The sequence below is a fragment of the Peromyscus leucopus genome, chromosome 9 (assembly GCF_004664715.2).
Source record: "Peromyscus leucopus breed LL Stock chromosome 9, UCI_PerLeu_2.1, whole genome shotgun sequence".
Taxonomy (NCBI): Eukaryota; Metazoa; Chordata; class Mammalia; order Rodentia; family Cricetidae; genus Peromyscus; species Peromyscus leucopus.
Window position 1 is genome coordinate 77,019,715 of NC_051070.1, and position 15,449 is coordinate 77,035,163.

Here is a 15,449-nt window from a genome sequence, read left to right on the forward strand (position 1 = left end):
TACTCTGATTCAGAGGAGTCATACCCCTCTTGGGATGGCTGTTGATCAGCCAGGACATTGCCACCGTAGGTTCAGGTGTGGTGGCATCAGCGGGCTTGGCCCTCTCTCTGGTGCATCCTGGGAGGGGGTGCACATCCAGGGTCGGAAGTGTTGATTGAACAACGAGTCCTCTTTCAGTAGCTCTCCCTACACTCCTCAGAGAGGTCACAATAGTTTATCTGCTGTGCTAGGGCCTAGGCCAGAGTGCTGAACCTGGTATTTTGAGTTGAATCTTTATCTCTCTTCTCTGGGGGAGACAGTCTTCTCCTTGGAGAGAAGAAACCAGAAGAATGGATACGTCTTTTCAAAATGTCAGTACTGAACTCCGGGAGAGCCGCAAGCTTTATCTCTTTTCTCTGCCCATTTCCTTTTCTCTCTTTGTTCTTACACTGTTTATCTTGGAAGCGTTTACTTCTCTTTTTCTACCTGTTCCATCTGGAATAAAGCTTGAGGTATCTGGAGGGAAAGCTGACGGTGTAGATGTTGGGCCAAACTGTAGCTTGTTATCACGAGAAGCTGTGGTTCAGGGAGGCTGTGGCACGTGATGATACCGATGGCTGCCTCTTATCAAGCGTGGTGTAGCAACTGCATGCCTTGTGGGATTTCTGTGCTATCTCACTGAACCGTCATCACCAGATGATGAGCTAGGCACTGTGGGCGTAGATGAAGGAACCTGGGCTTAGGGAAGCTGAACAACTTGCCCAGGGCCCCACAGACTCTTCTGTGCTGAAAGTGGGGATTCTGAGGCCTGGGCTCCAGTCATGGGGCTGTGCTATTCCTTATCGCTCACCAGCGTTTTATATTCTGTCCTTTGGTTATTTTTACTTATTTATTCCCCATAACTCAAGGGAGGAATTGTGACTTAAGACACTGGGACTTGCTATTCTCAGCTGGCCTAAGAGAGCAAGTCTGTGAACACTCGGGCTTGCGCTGCTGGGAAACTTGTCCTTTGTGGAAACTCAGATGGCACAGGGGGAGAATGACATCGTTATTAGTTAACCCTATGTGCAGGGACGGTGACAAGGAATAAAAGGCAGGTGGGAGTGATGAGTTCTAGGCAAGAAGAAAGGAGAGGAGGTGTCTCGAGGACCTAAGCACGGTGAACACAGGGGAGGAAAGTGACGGAGCTTGCAGATTTCCCTCTCAGTGGTCCTCGACAGCATCCTGATGCTCTTGGAGCTGCTGATGTTGTAGCTGGCACAGCACACTACAAGCTGTGACTCCTGTGAAAGCCTCGCTCTCAGGGACATTGGTTCTCTTCAGCCTTGTACTTTAGTTTCAACAAAATTTTACTATGAAAAGAGGAACTCAGCTCTTATCTTCCATAAGTATGAGTCTTTTGCCGCTCAGGACCAAGAGCAGCAATTTCTATAGGTGCTAACAGTTCGGATGGTTCTGTTCCTTGGAGTCAGTGGGCCATGTTTGAAAGCCTAAACCAAGTTGGAAAAACTCACAGAAATCTTGAAGTGGTTGGGACTGCCCTCTTGAGAATTGTCCCTGCTCTTGGATGGGAATGAGCAGGTTTGAAATGCTCACTAAAAATCATTCTACCCCAAAGTTCCCACACCTCCAAGTCTGTCCTGTGTGTGGTCAACTAAGGTTGGTTACTTTTATTATGCTGCTACTTGGCCTTCTCAAAACAAAGAGGTGGCTCAAGGCTTGAGCTTGAGAGGCAGCAGGAACCGACACAGTTCTGGTCTGAACTCTAGCTACCAGCAGATGCTTTTGGACAGATCACATATGACTCATCTCCTCTGTAGAATGAGACTACTTCTTTTACCTACTAGGGCTACTAGGAAAAGTAATAAGAGAACAAGGAGGGTCTCAAGAAATGGTAACTTTTATTACTTAATCAAAAAACATAGCTGAGTAATACATAAGCTATTTTGTGTTTGGAAACTGGGCTATCTCCCACCCTACCCTGCTGTCCAGAGTCTGGCAAATTCTCATAATCCCTGGACACTAAACTGAGCACAGAATGTTAGAAGCCTATGCTTTTTGTCTGAAGAACACTAAGCCATCCATCCATCCATCCATCCATCCATCCATCCATCCATTCGTGTTTATCTAGCTCTTACTATGTGCCAGAAGTATTGTCCAGGAGATAGGTATTGAGAATTATATATATATATATATATATATATATATAATTTTTTTGAGAATGCAAAATATATATCTTTCCTCTATAAAGTTCTTCTATATTCTAGAAGGGGAAGAGCTAATGGTTAATAAATAAATGCAGATGTTTTCTTGATTATGGAAAGCAATCTAAAGAATGGCTCCTGGGTTACACAGTGATGAGAAACTGCGTGGAAATGGAGTGACCCAGAAAGGGAGCAGGAGTGTGTCTCTGTGTGTGATTATTGAATAAGGGCTGGAGTGTGAGAAACTTACCAGTGGTCTGAGGCTGTGCTAGGAGCTTCTAGGTTTTAACTTTTTTTAAAATGTTTTTATTGTTTTGAGATTATAATATAAATACATCATTTCTCTCTTCCAGTCCCTCCCATGTAGCCCCCAGGCTTTTACACAAATTCATGGCCTTTTTCATTAATTGTTGCTACATACATAATGCATATATGTCCAAATAATGTCACTTTTGTATATGTGTTCAGGGCTGACCATTTGGTAATGGATAACCAGTTGGTGCGCTCTTCCCTGGGGAAGACTCTTCCTCTGGCTCTCAGCCTTCTTTAGTTGCCTGTAGCTCTTTGCCCAAGGTTGAGCCTTGTGGGCTTCCCCTTCTGTGGTCCCATGTCTCTTGGTGCCATCCTTGTTCAGTTTGGTTAACGGCCATGTTGACGAGACCTCATGGGTACGACTTCAGGCATCTCTAGGAGACATCCTCTCATAGTAAACTCCCTGTTCCTCTTGCAGTCTTTCTGCCCCTCCTTTTCAGTGATCTCTGAGCCCTAGGTGCCAGAGTTTCGCTGTCGATGTATAGTTGGAACTGGCGTCCACAAGTCTGCACTTTGATTGGTTGAGGTTTTCTGTAGTGGTCTCTATCAGCTGCCAAGAGAAGTTTCCTTGATGAGGGGTGAGAACTGCATTTATCTGAAGGTATATTTAGAATTTAGTTAGGGATTATGTTGGTTTATTTGTGTGATTTACTCATTTGTTTGTTTATTTATTATCATTTGTTTACTTATTGTGGTATTTGTAGCTTCTCCTCCAAGATCCATGACTTCATTAGCCCTGGCTAGGTTTCCGGTACCAGATACGATTTTTCCTCTTGTTGAGTGGACCATTAGTTCCATTAGAGAGTTGTTAGTTACTGCCAAGGTATAAGTGCCACCATTACACCCTTAAGTTTATTGTGCCATGCTGGTCATTGTTGTGGTTCATGGGCATCATAGCAGGGTAGGACTATCGGTTGCTTCCCTCTCTTGGAAGCTTGCATGGAGCCTTTTGGTACCATGAAGGCTAGTCCACAGGGAGGAGGCTTTCAGATCGGATCTATCCCAGATCCTCTGGGTCTTGTGTCTGAAGTACGTGGTATCTTCAGCAATAAGGACTTATCTTTCGTCTCTAGGAGGCAACCAAGGGTAACAGCAGTAGCCTATCATTTTTCAGAAGTTTCTTGGCCAGCATTGACTAACAACTCCAAAGAGGATTCCTCATGCCAGGTATTCGGGGTTTGTTAGATAGTCTATGGCACTGTCATATCTGTTTTCAGTTTCCTGGTGTCTTACTCAGGGATGAAATAGTGAAACGCACAGATTGCAAAGTAGCACAGCTAAATTTTATTCAAGGCAGAGCGGCAGTACAGGAAGAAGTAAGCTGTCAAGTGTAACAGAGGGCCAGATAAGTGGGGGTACGGAAGGGCTGAGCACTGGTTGTTGTTTATGATCTTATGGGGTTCGTGAGAAAGAGTAGTCTGGTTGCTAAGGGGTGTAGCACAGGTGGGTCTTTGTTTTGATTGACAGGTTGGAATATGTAAGCCTTTTTTTGTTTTGCCTATTTTTCCCATAATATGCACACACACACACACACACACACACACACACACAGAAGTGGGTGCAGTAGTTCAAGTGTCTATAATCTTTGGAATGATGCAGGGGAAATGCAATGTGACGATAGGAAGGTCACTGGTATGAGCAGGAGCAAGCAACAAGACAGACCTTGTCTCTAACGAAGTGGAAGATGAGGATCAACACCTGAGGTTGTCCTCTGACCTCCACATGTGTGCCTACACACACACACACACACACACACACACACACACACACACACACACACACGGTAGAATACCACCATGTCTGGAACATAGCGAGGCCAAGGAGAGTGTGCAAGTCAAGATCTTTGTGAGATGGCTGCAGGAAGACCTCTGTGTCCAGATTCCTTGTAAGTTGGTCTCCTGGAACTGTGATACAACACCCGGCATACATGAGCTTGTGGAGGAAAGGCTTCTTTTGGCTCAGGGATTTAGAGGTTTTATTCTATGTTACTTAACTCTATTGTTTCTGGACCCTGTGGTGAAGAAGAGTAGTTGTTGGAAAGGCCTGGTAGAGCAGAAAAGGACTTGGGAACAAATAGACCAGTCAAGGGCACACTCCCAGGGATCTGCTTCTCCCAGATAGGCTGGTACCCTGAAGCCTTAACAGCACACGATGGTGTGGATCCCAGTGAGGTCAGAGCCCTCCTGACCCAACTGTCTGCCCAGATCCCAACCTCTGCATCTCAGAGCATTTGGAAGCCAGTCTTTCAACAGGCTTTAAGGGATAGTAAGATCTAAATCCTCGAAGTTCTCCAAGGTGGGCGTGTCCTTTAGACTCCAGAGGAAGAGAATGGCTAGCCATAAGGTAAAAAACAGGTGTTGTAAGGGAAAGCAGAACTCTGTGGTACTTGAGAAGTCTCAGGGAAAGAAAGGCATATTCCATGAGTTATTTTCCATTAGAACTCATTAAGTTAGTTCTTGTGTGAAGACACCTGTCTACCCACTGTTTTCCTTAATCCAACCCCAAGTTGGTTTGATTACACTGTAATGTGTCTACACTTAGCATAGTATGTGACCTTTTCCAGGTTGTATAGAATTGAGAAAAGGAATTGATTTGGTTTTCTTGACAGAAACAAGAAACTGCCTTTTGATTGGCTTTTTTTCTTTTTCAAACTTCTTTTTTCCCACTTACTCGTTTGGCTGATGAGTATGTGATTGGGCTCTGAGCAAGGCAGACTAGCTGTGCTGATCCACTTAGTCAGGCCAGGTTCTCTCCTCAGGCAGGCAGACTGTGTGGAGGTACTGTGAGCATGCGTCCAAAGGCTCCGCGACCCCAGGCTCTCACAGGGAGCTACTCGAGAGGGCCGGCAGGGTGGTCACTGAACACAAGTCTAAAGGTAGTTGCTCATTACCTTAATAGAACAAAAGGCTCCCTGTCCCCCAAGGATCAGTCAAATCACTGCGCTAAGAGGGGAAGAGGGAAATAAGTGAAGGGCTCACTCCTGCTGGGGGCAGGCGTGTTAATAAATAATGTTGAGCTGCTTTGATATGGTGTACTTGAAATGAAAGGAAATGTAAAAGATGTGTTCCCAAAGGCACAAGACGCACAGGTGGGCACTTGGAATCAGCCAAGTTATTTCTAGGCCCCTGACTGGTTCGCTCTGGGAGCCATTTTGTGAAGGCTTGATAGAATTACAAGAAGGAAGAGGACACACTTAAAATGTAAGAAGAAAGATGGCATTGCTAAGGCCACACGCAAGTTCAGATGGAGAGGTGTGCGAAGAGATAGCTTATTGCCTTTAGCTGAAATTGGAAATGGTAGGTTGATGGCGGGGGGGGGGAGCAGTAATTTGAATCCTGGCTCTGAAATTAGATGCCTGCATTCAAACCCCTGCATCTCTGGGTATATATCCAGGTGTCTTTGGGGGGAACCTCTTTTAGACTCACTTCCCTCATCTGTTATATGGTTATGTATCTGCTTCATGGGACTCTCATGATGACTCGAGATAATTGAGCTTGTTAAGCGCTTTGCTCTGTGTCTCAGAAAAAGTGGCTCCGGCCGGAGAAATGGAGGCGGTCCATCGAACCGGGTGGTGGAGGTAAACAGCCGAACAACTCGGCAGGGGCCGATGGCCCCGCTCCAGGCTTTAATGTGCCGTTGGTGTACCCTATCCACGGGGCTGTCACTGTGATGGTGCCACTAGACACACAGTCCGTCCTCTGCTACCCTCGATTCCTTGACATCGCTGGTCAGTCAGCCTTGTCCGTTCTGATACGGTCCGGTGTCGGCCTGGCCACTTCCAGCAGTCTTCATCAACCATCCTCAGGCTTAACAATGCTTCAGCGCACACGTGCACGTCACACCAAGGAGGGAGCTGCCGGACTTGATTCCTAAAGTTGTAGTTTGCATCCTAAAGTGGAAGTGAGTAAACACCACCTAGTAAGGAAGAAAGAGGTCCAAGTTGTTGTTTTCCAAAGAGTCCCAGGGGCCGTTATGAAGTTCGTTTGTCCAGGTTCTTTTCTCCAATTTCGTGGATTAAGGGTTTAGAAATCAAAGAAAGAAACTGGGCACATGCCTGCAATCCCAGCTTGTAGGAGTCTGAGGCAGGAAGACCTCTAGTTGAGTGCAGCCTTGGTTTTGTAGCAAATTCTAGGCCAGCCTGGGCTACGTAGCAAGATCCTGACTTAAAAGCAAACAAAAACCAACACAAAGCAACAGCCCATCCAAAAGCAAATGGAAAAACAAGCATAAAAGAGCACTATAAGAATTAGTGAAATTGGGTTTTGAAATGAATATTCTTGTGAGTTTCAGAACTGCTACCCCTCAAATCCGTCAGCACCCTGAATCCAGCGTTTATTTGTTTTTGTGTTTTCTGAGTCAGGGTCCCATCTTCCTCTGTAAGGCACTTTGAGTTCTTTAGGCCGAGCAGTGAGAGATGCACCTTCATGTCTTGCCGAGATTCCTAAGTTACAGACTCAATTCTGAAAGGGATGCACTTGCCAAGGCAGTTTCCTAGTTGCTCCTTGCAAACTCAGTTGAAGTGCAAGGAAATTTGTTTTTGGAGGGTTAAAAAAAAAACAACGAAAAACCAAACGACTGCTTGACAGGTGAAGGCCAGAAAGTGTTCTGGGGCTACCAGGAGTGGGGGTGGGGTGGAGGGTGGGCAGTAGCAATTTCCAACTCCACACTAAAGCTCCAGGGTTGTCAGAAGCACAGGAAAGGTGCGGCATTGCGGGAGGGGCGGGGGGAGGGTGGTGGTGGAGGAGAACCTGGTGGGAACCATTGCATGGGTCTGTTTATTCCCCTGTCAAGGGTTTATTGATAGAGAGAGCTCTCCTATAGCTTGGGCAGCCTTTGATCTGCCAGGGAGAAATTGGGGCTGGGATTTTTGGCGGAAGGGAGGGGAGGGAGGAGGTTAGGGAAGAATCTGGAATGTAATGGCTCTTGTTATCTGTAGTGGCCAGAGACACTCCTGACCTGGGCCATCCAGAGCTGTTGCCAGGGAGCAGGGGAGGCAGTGATGGGAGAGGGGCCCCAGCTCTGGCCTCTCCAGTGGGGACAGCAGCGCTTGGGGCTGTGGCAGTGATCGCTTACTGCTAATAGATTTGTTTCTTTAGAGGCAGATAAGTAAAGAAAGCGATGACTTTTAAGTGAATAGTTCCCCTGCACAGCGGGGCTGGTTAGTGTCAGCCAGTTCGGTGGCAGGGAATAGCAGTGGGGTGGCTTTGAGCCTCCCCCCTCTCCCACTCCCCCAGTCCTCCCAGTCTACAAAGCCCAGACACCGGCCCCCTCTGCTCCTGGTGGAGGGCCAACGCTTGTCTGAAAGCCGTTTAAGTAATTGCTCATAATTGCACGGTTTCTCCCGTCTGAGCTCCTACCTCTCCACCCCTGAAATTAAAAGGGGCCAAAGATGTGTGACCTTTTTCTAATGGGATGGGTGCTGGAACAAAGGGATTCTAGGACGGGGGCCCCAGGCCCTTATCAGGGCTCATCTCTGACAGCTGGAAGCCTGGGGGAGTCAGGGTTGTCCTTTGTCAAGTTGGAGGGGAGTAGAGGCTGGGGGGACGCCTCCTCCCCTAGTCTCACAGCTCTGTGTGCTCTCTCTGTGTTCACCTTCTCACACACCCGCACCCCGGCCCCCTTTCCTCCTCTCTGGAGAAACATAAATCTTTTGCATCTTAATTCTGGGGAGAAAAAAAAAAGAGTTGGTTACGATTTGCTGAGCAGTATCCCTTGGCAGACCATGGCTCCATGCTGTGGATAATTCATCTCACCTCTCTGAGCCCCCACGCCCCTCACCTGACAATGAGATAATGCCACCCTCAGAGGAAGGAAAGATCAGAGATGTGCCTGGTGCATCCCCAGAACATCGTTTCCTGATGTCATTTCACTGGCCCCTTAACTACTGTTAGCTGGGGAAGAGACAGATTTTCTAGGCATTGGTCCTTTTATGATCCAGGTTCAGAAGCGCAATTCCAGAACCTCAGTGAGAGAGGCGGGAGGATCCGAAGTGCACAGCCAGCCTGGGCTATACGTTAGACCTTTCAGAAAGTCCATAGAGTTTTAAGTAGAGAAGGGAATGTTCTGGTACCTAGTTCAGTGCTGGCAGCTTTTAACTATTGACACCCCAGTTCCATGTGCAGACTATAGTTGATTTGGTCTGTGAACAGAACCAGCTATCAATATCTTCTTTCTTTTTTCTTTTCTGTGGGCATTTGCTTGTGTGAGTGTGGGCCTATGTGGGTTGTTGTGCTCGTGTGGAGGTCAGAAGCCTTCCGCTGTGTTTGAGACAGTCCCTTTCTGTTGTCCACTGCTATGTCTGCTGGCCTACCTGGCCCACAGTCTTCCGGGGAGTCTTCTATCTCTCTACCTCTCATCTTCCAGTGTGAGCACTGAGATGTGAGAATCAGGCTACAGCATCAGGCTTTACGTGGGTTTTGGGGATTCAGACCTGAACCAGTTCACTAGACCTTGTCACGAGTGTTTACTCACAGCCTGACACATAATGCGCTCAGGTTATATTTTGCAATAGACGTACAGATGCGTGGGTCAGCGTGAAGTGGCACACACTTCTCTACCTGCCTTGCTTTCTTTCTCATCTGTGAAATGAGAGGGGTCAGCACGAGCAGGGACCAGTTCTCACCCAGTTGCACATTGGAATCCCTTTAGAAAGATATCAGGACTGGAGAGATGATTTAGTCAGCAGCATGCTGGATACCCACACCCCATGTAAAAGACCAGATGAGCTGGGGTGCGCTGGTAATCCCAGAAATGCTGAGGCAGGCAGACAGATCTCTGGAGCTCATTGGCTGTCTACCGCAGCCTACTTGATGGAGTTCCAAGCCGGTGAGAGACTGTCTCAAAGGGAAGGGCGGAAGACTCCTGAGAAATGACGCTGAGGGTTGTCCTCTGCTCTCCACATACATGAACGCATATGTACCCCCCACATGCACCTACACACGTATCAACCTCTCGCACAAATGTGCACCCCCCCACACATACAAAAAGATCATAAGGCATAAAGACCTGGCAGAAAATGGTTTCAACTTACTAGTTGCCAGCTCTCCTCCTCCTCTTCGACTTTCTCGTGTGTGTGTGTGTGTGTGTGTGTGTGTGTGTGTGTGTGTGTGTGTTATATGCATGTGTGCACAAGTGTATTTGTGAGTGCATTTACCAGTGCATGCACATGTAGAGGCCAGATTTTGATGTTGGGAATCTTCTTTTATTGTTTTTTATTTAATTTTCTGAGACACAATCTCCTATTGAAACCGGAACTTGCCATTTTGGCTAGACTGATTGGCTAGGAGGCCCTAGGATCTTCGTGTGTCTGCCTCCCAGCTCTGGGGTCACAGGTGCATGCTGCCACCCTTGGCCTCTATGGAATGTTCTGAATCTGAACTCAGGTCTCACGCTTGCACAGCAAGCGCTTTATCTATGGAACCATCTCCCAGCCTCTAAACTGCTCCTTTGTATCAGTAAAAGCCATAGCTATGGCAAAGAGAAAGTCAAAACTTGGAGATGAATAGCTTACAGGCATTTAGGCTTCTAGACCACACAGGGTCTTTTCTACCCTGAGAATCCTATGATCTCTATTAACTCCAAGTATCCCAGAATATTCTGTACCTGAGTGCTCTGCATATCCTGAGCCACTTTTTTTGGGGGGAGGGGGAGTGTCCTCTTGCCCTCAAATTTGCCTCAAACAGTGGGGTACAGCTTATGCGCTCCAGCCTGTCCTGGGCCTGGAAATTCTGCTGACAAACAAAATGGAGGTCACGTGGGAAACTCTGCACCCTAGTTTGTGCTGTTTTCGTTAATGACCTGTCAGCATTTCCATTCAGAGCCTCAATCTGGGGGCATGTACAACCAACCATAAACACGCTTTCCAGGCTGAGCCTTGGCACTTGCGATTTCAGCCTGAGAACACATGTGTGCTGGTGTGTGCATGTGTTTTTACAAGATGAGGAAAAAAAAAAACCCGAGTTAGGCATTTTAAAGCTGAGGATGGTGAGAGGTGGGGTGGGGGCTGGTAATTGGTAGCAGATGCACTTTGGATACTGCCAGGACTTGCGAATTGCTGAGTTGCCCCCCCCTCCCCCAGTTGGGACTATGGACGGTGGAGAAGCTATTCAGTGCAAGCAATACTAATTGACAAAGTGAAAATCCACATGGAAAGGGTAAAATATGGGGGGTGGAGGTAGTAGCTTCTTCAAGAGCAGGAATTGACTCAAGACCAAGGGCTGTAGGGACCAGAAGCCAAGGGGTCAAAGCAGCAGCTCACAAAAATGACATCTTCTCCCCACGGCTTGGATGTTTCCTTCCTTCATCTTCCTCTTGCTCAGAGATCTAGAGTATGGAGGAGGACGGTGGGGCTGACTAGTTTTTAATGACATTTCCAGTTACCATGGTGTGTGGTTGATGGGGAAGTTGTCATTTCCTTTTGAGTAGAGAGGATCAGAAGACCTCTAAAAATTTAGATTTAATGAGATCAGATGATAGTATCCATATGTAGGCATCGACATGATCATTATTTGTTAGACTCGAGGCATCAATTAATCCAGAACACTCAAAAACTGTCAGAAGCGAGTGTGGTGGCACACACCTGTAATCCCACACTTTAGAAGCTGAGGCAGAAGGATCATGAATTCTGGGCCAGCATCGGCTGTACAACAAGATTCTGTCACAAGCAAACCAGTAAATACAAACAGAAGTTGTGAAGCCTAAAGCGGCCACAGTTTTAAAAGCATATGACGTCTCACCCCACGAGCTGCTTCTGCCGTAGTTTTCACATCCTGTTACCTGAGATCTAAGAAGGACTAATCTTGAACAATGAAGACATCCATAGAAACTAGACCTAAAAAGTCCAAATGAGTTTTCTCCAGAGACCCGCCCATAGGTCAGAAGCCACAGTGAGAAGCCGCCAGCCGGAAAGCCATTGATGAGCACAGACGGCCTGCCTTCGTGTTTCCATCTTTTAGTCATGGGCACTCCTTCAAAGGCCCGGGCAAGTTCCAGCCTCGTTTTCCCTTGCACCTGCTCAGCAGCCCTGCCCTACGGCTGCTGCTGGAGGCGGACTGAATCTACACTCTGCCTGTGGTTGCTCAGTGCTGACTCTGAAAGCGCACACCTCAGGATGCCTTCATTCTGCATCGATCTCTCTGTCAAACACCTGCCCATCTTCGTGTTCCGGGAGTGCTTCCGGTTCATTTCTTCTTCAAGCCTCCCAGGGACTTCTCTGCATCCGAATCTTCACTCCTTTATCCTGTGCATAGATGATTCTGCACTCTCTTTCCAGTCTGGGCTCACAGACCTCTTTCCTGGGAGAAAAGACCCTTTCTTCCTTGTGATTACCTCAGGGCTCAACAAACTATGACGGACAGAGCAACTCTGAATGAGTATCCGCCTGTTTGACTGTGGGGCCCAAGGGATAAGAACGGCCTTTATCAGTTAACTTTATATCTATTTTTATTCAAAGTTTTTGGTGGGAGCACTTTTTGAGACTTGGTCTCATTCTGTAGTCCAGGCTGGCCTAGAACTCCCCATGTAGCTCAGGTTGGCCTTAAACTCATGAACCTTCCTCCTCAGTCTTAGAAGAAGCACTGGTGACAGGCATAGAAAACTATCGAGCTATAGTTTTAAATGTTCAAAAAAAAAAAAAATCAAAAGGATAAAACTTTATGAAGCATAAGGATAATAGGAGATGCAAATTCCAATGTCCATAAGCAAAGCTTGATTGGCATGCAGCCAAGCGCATCCTCTTTGTATGGTCCATAGTTGCTTTCAAATTGCAACGGTAGAGTTAAATCATTCTGATGGAGCTTTTGGCAGAGAACCCAAACTGTTCTGTTTTCTCTTTGGTGAGTCTCTCTGTCTGTCTGTCTGTCTGTCTGTCTGTCTGTCTCTCTGTCCCTCTCTGTGTATACCTCTGTATTTGTGTGTGTGTGTGTGTGTGTGTGTGTGTGTGTGTGTGTGTGTGTGTGTGTGTGTGTGTGTAAGCCAGAAGTCAACCTCTGTCCTCAGGAGTTAACCCACCTCGTTCTTCGACACAGTCCGGGGCCTTGCTGATCAGGCTGTCAGGCCTTGGGCTTTAGGGATCCATTTGTCTCTGTCTCCTCAGGGCGGAACGCGTGAGAGCACACCACTACACACAGCTTTCCCTGTGGATGCTGGGCATTGAACTCAGGTCCTCCTGCTTGCGGGAACCGCGCTTTGCTGGCTCAGCTGTCCCTCCTGCGCTCCCTCTTTACACCCTCTGCTCTCGCCCGTTCTCCTGCTACCTTTTAGCTTCTCTAGCTCTCGCAGGCACACCCTTTTCTGTTGAATTTGAAATCACACAGCACAATACAGATGGAAACGGGCACTCGGCACTTACATACCCAGTGAACCCGTAAATGCTTAGATATAAGTCCTTGGACCAAATTATTGCCTCTGAAGCTTAAAGCAGCCCCTCATTCATTCATTCATTCATTCATTCATTCATTCACTCATTCATTCATTCTAGAGTGCCTACAGTGTGGCAGCCTTGTGCCCTTGGTGTATCCATTCATGTGATTTCATAATGCTTGACCTAACAAGACTTCTGCCTTCCTTGGGCGGCCCCAGTGGGCTTGGCTGTTGTTCCAAGACATCAGAGGCTTCTGAACCTCCTGTCTGGGGAGGCAGTCTCCGGTCCTGTCTCCTCCCCTGATGGCAGCCCTGGGCTGTGATGCTTCGGACTTTAAATCTCCAGGAGGAGTGAATGGCCCGGCTGCTTTCCCTCAGGAGGAGGCATCTGTCCCGGATTTTGTTCACTCAAGCACAACCTTTGCTCCTGTTTCTGCCCTAGAACGTCTCTGTTCCCCTCATTCCCGTTCACGGGGCTCGCCCCTGCGGCCTCCCACTCACACCTGCAAATCTCGTTCCCACGGCATCCGATTCATCCTTGGCCTGTGAGCAGGCGAGGAGGGCAGGAGTCGGGTGCACACACTTCCTCTTCCTCCTCCTCCTCCTTCCTGCTTTCCCTGCAGATGGGTTTCTGTGAAGGACTCACTCTGCTTTTTCCCTGGGGTGGAAACTTGGTCTACTAATGATGCCTGTGGAGTAGGAGGATGTTTGAATGGATCTCAGTTCCTGGTGATGATAGGAAAGTAATTATCTACCCTTAGTTTGCTTAACAGTTCCTCCCAGAGTGTGATGTTGCAAGATCTCAGATTCGGACATCTGAGGGAGACTACAATTCCCTTCCAAAGGAGCTCGACGCTTTCCCTGGGGGCTAGGATGAGGGGGTCCATTTTGAATACTTATCTGGTTTGCAGTGACTTTCAATCTGGGCTTTCCCAGACCAGATCTGGTGTAAAATGTACTTTCTCATTGTAAAACTTACGTGCCCTAGTACTGAATGGATTAGTCTGGTCACGCTCTTTATAATATTATAACAGGGAAAGCTGGTCTGTTTTGATACCTACTTTAGCTCTTGATGGACTGTCAAATTCTCCTCTGGGCAGTAAGAAGCAGAAGAGATGCTGTCAGAGAGGGAGATGGCCAGAGATGCTGGAGACAGATGTTGGACAGAACCAATCGGGGGGCCGAGGTAAGATGAAATGGGGTGATCCCAGTCAGTTCCTTGACTCACCTGAAGAAGGATCGGGAAAACAACTCTCATGTGTTACCTCTCTCCCCCTCCACGGTTCTCATTTTAAATGTGGGTCTGTGTATGTTCCTGCAGGGCCTCTCAGAACACCAGAGTAGAAAGTTCAAGTAGAGGGTAATGCCATTTATGTTGGCCACCTGGCAACCCCAGGCACCGAGAAAAGCTCCGGGCCCATGTGGATGCTTCATAAACATCATTTAACATTTAATGGAGGGAAGAGACTAGTAAATGTGCTCGTGGTTGGCAAGAGGAGCAGGAACCTGATCCCCTCTCTCTGACATTTAAACCCTGCCTTTTTCCACACACAAAAACACATACGGCCAGGGAGAATGGATGAGCGGCATGTAGGAAGTTCTGTAAAGCCATTCCATTAGAGAAAACAAAAATCTTTGCTTTTGGTGTTAAGTAGACAATCAAAATCCCAGCCCTGCAGTGCAGAGGTAAATGCATCCCAACAACATTAAATAGAAGGTTTCACCAGTAACTGAACTGGAGCAAAGTAAGACAAGGCCCTCCCCTTCCTTTCTCAGCAACCCCCGACCTTCCGGTGTTCCAGAGACGCCCTAGACTTCAGGATCACAGCGTCCATGAATTACAGGTGTGTATTTATCACCTGCGGGTCTTTTAAAATCCAGATGTGAATTCAATAGGCCTCCACAGGGCTGGACTCCTGCACTTCTAACAAGCGCCTGGGTGATGCTGCGCTGCTGAGCTGCGGTCCACATTGAGTAGTGAGGCCTCAGAGTGAGTCTAAATGGCTTGCTTCCTCTTTGCCTGAGATCTACTCTGAAACAGGTGACTTAGTTTTCTTCCTTCCTTCCTTCCTCCCTTCCTTCCTTCCTTCCTTCCTTCCTTCCTTCCTTCCTTTCTTTCTTTCTTTCTTTCTCTCTCTCTCCCTCTCTCTTTTCCTCTTCTTCTTCTTCTTCTTCTTCTTCTTCTTCTTCTTCTTTAACTTTAAAGATTTGTTCAATATGACTACATTCAGAAGAGCAATAGATGAATGACTCCAGAGACCCAAGTCCATATTTTGGATATTCAGGTTTAAGTAGACTAAAATTCAGGACAAGAGGTGTGCATAAATAAGCAATCTTAGTCTAGGTATGTTCTTCCTGTTCTGGTCTTACAAGGTAGTAGGTAGACTTTGACTTTGCTGTTTGAGGGGACAAGGGGTTCTCTGGAGGTGGTTACTTTTGCCTCAGGGTGAGTCTTGCCCTCTTGGGTAATTGCCTTCATGCAGGGTGAAGGGTCACATTTCCTGGGACATCTTGTTCTTCCTGGAATCCAAGGAGACTTCAGGTTTGAGACAAGACTTATCTCAGCCTTGGAGGGGGATGGGATAGGATTGACAG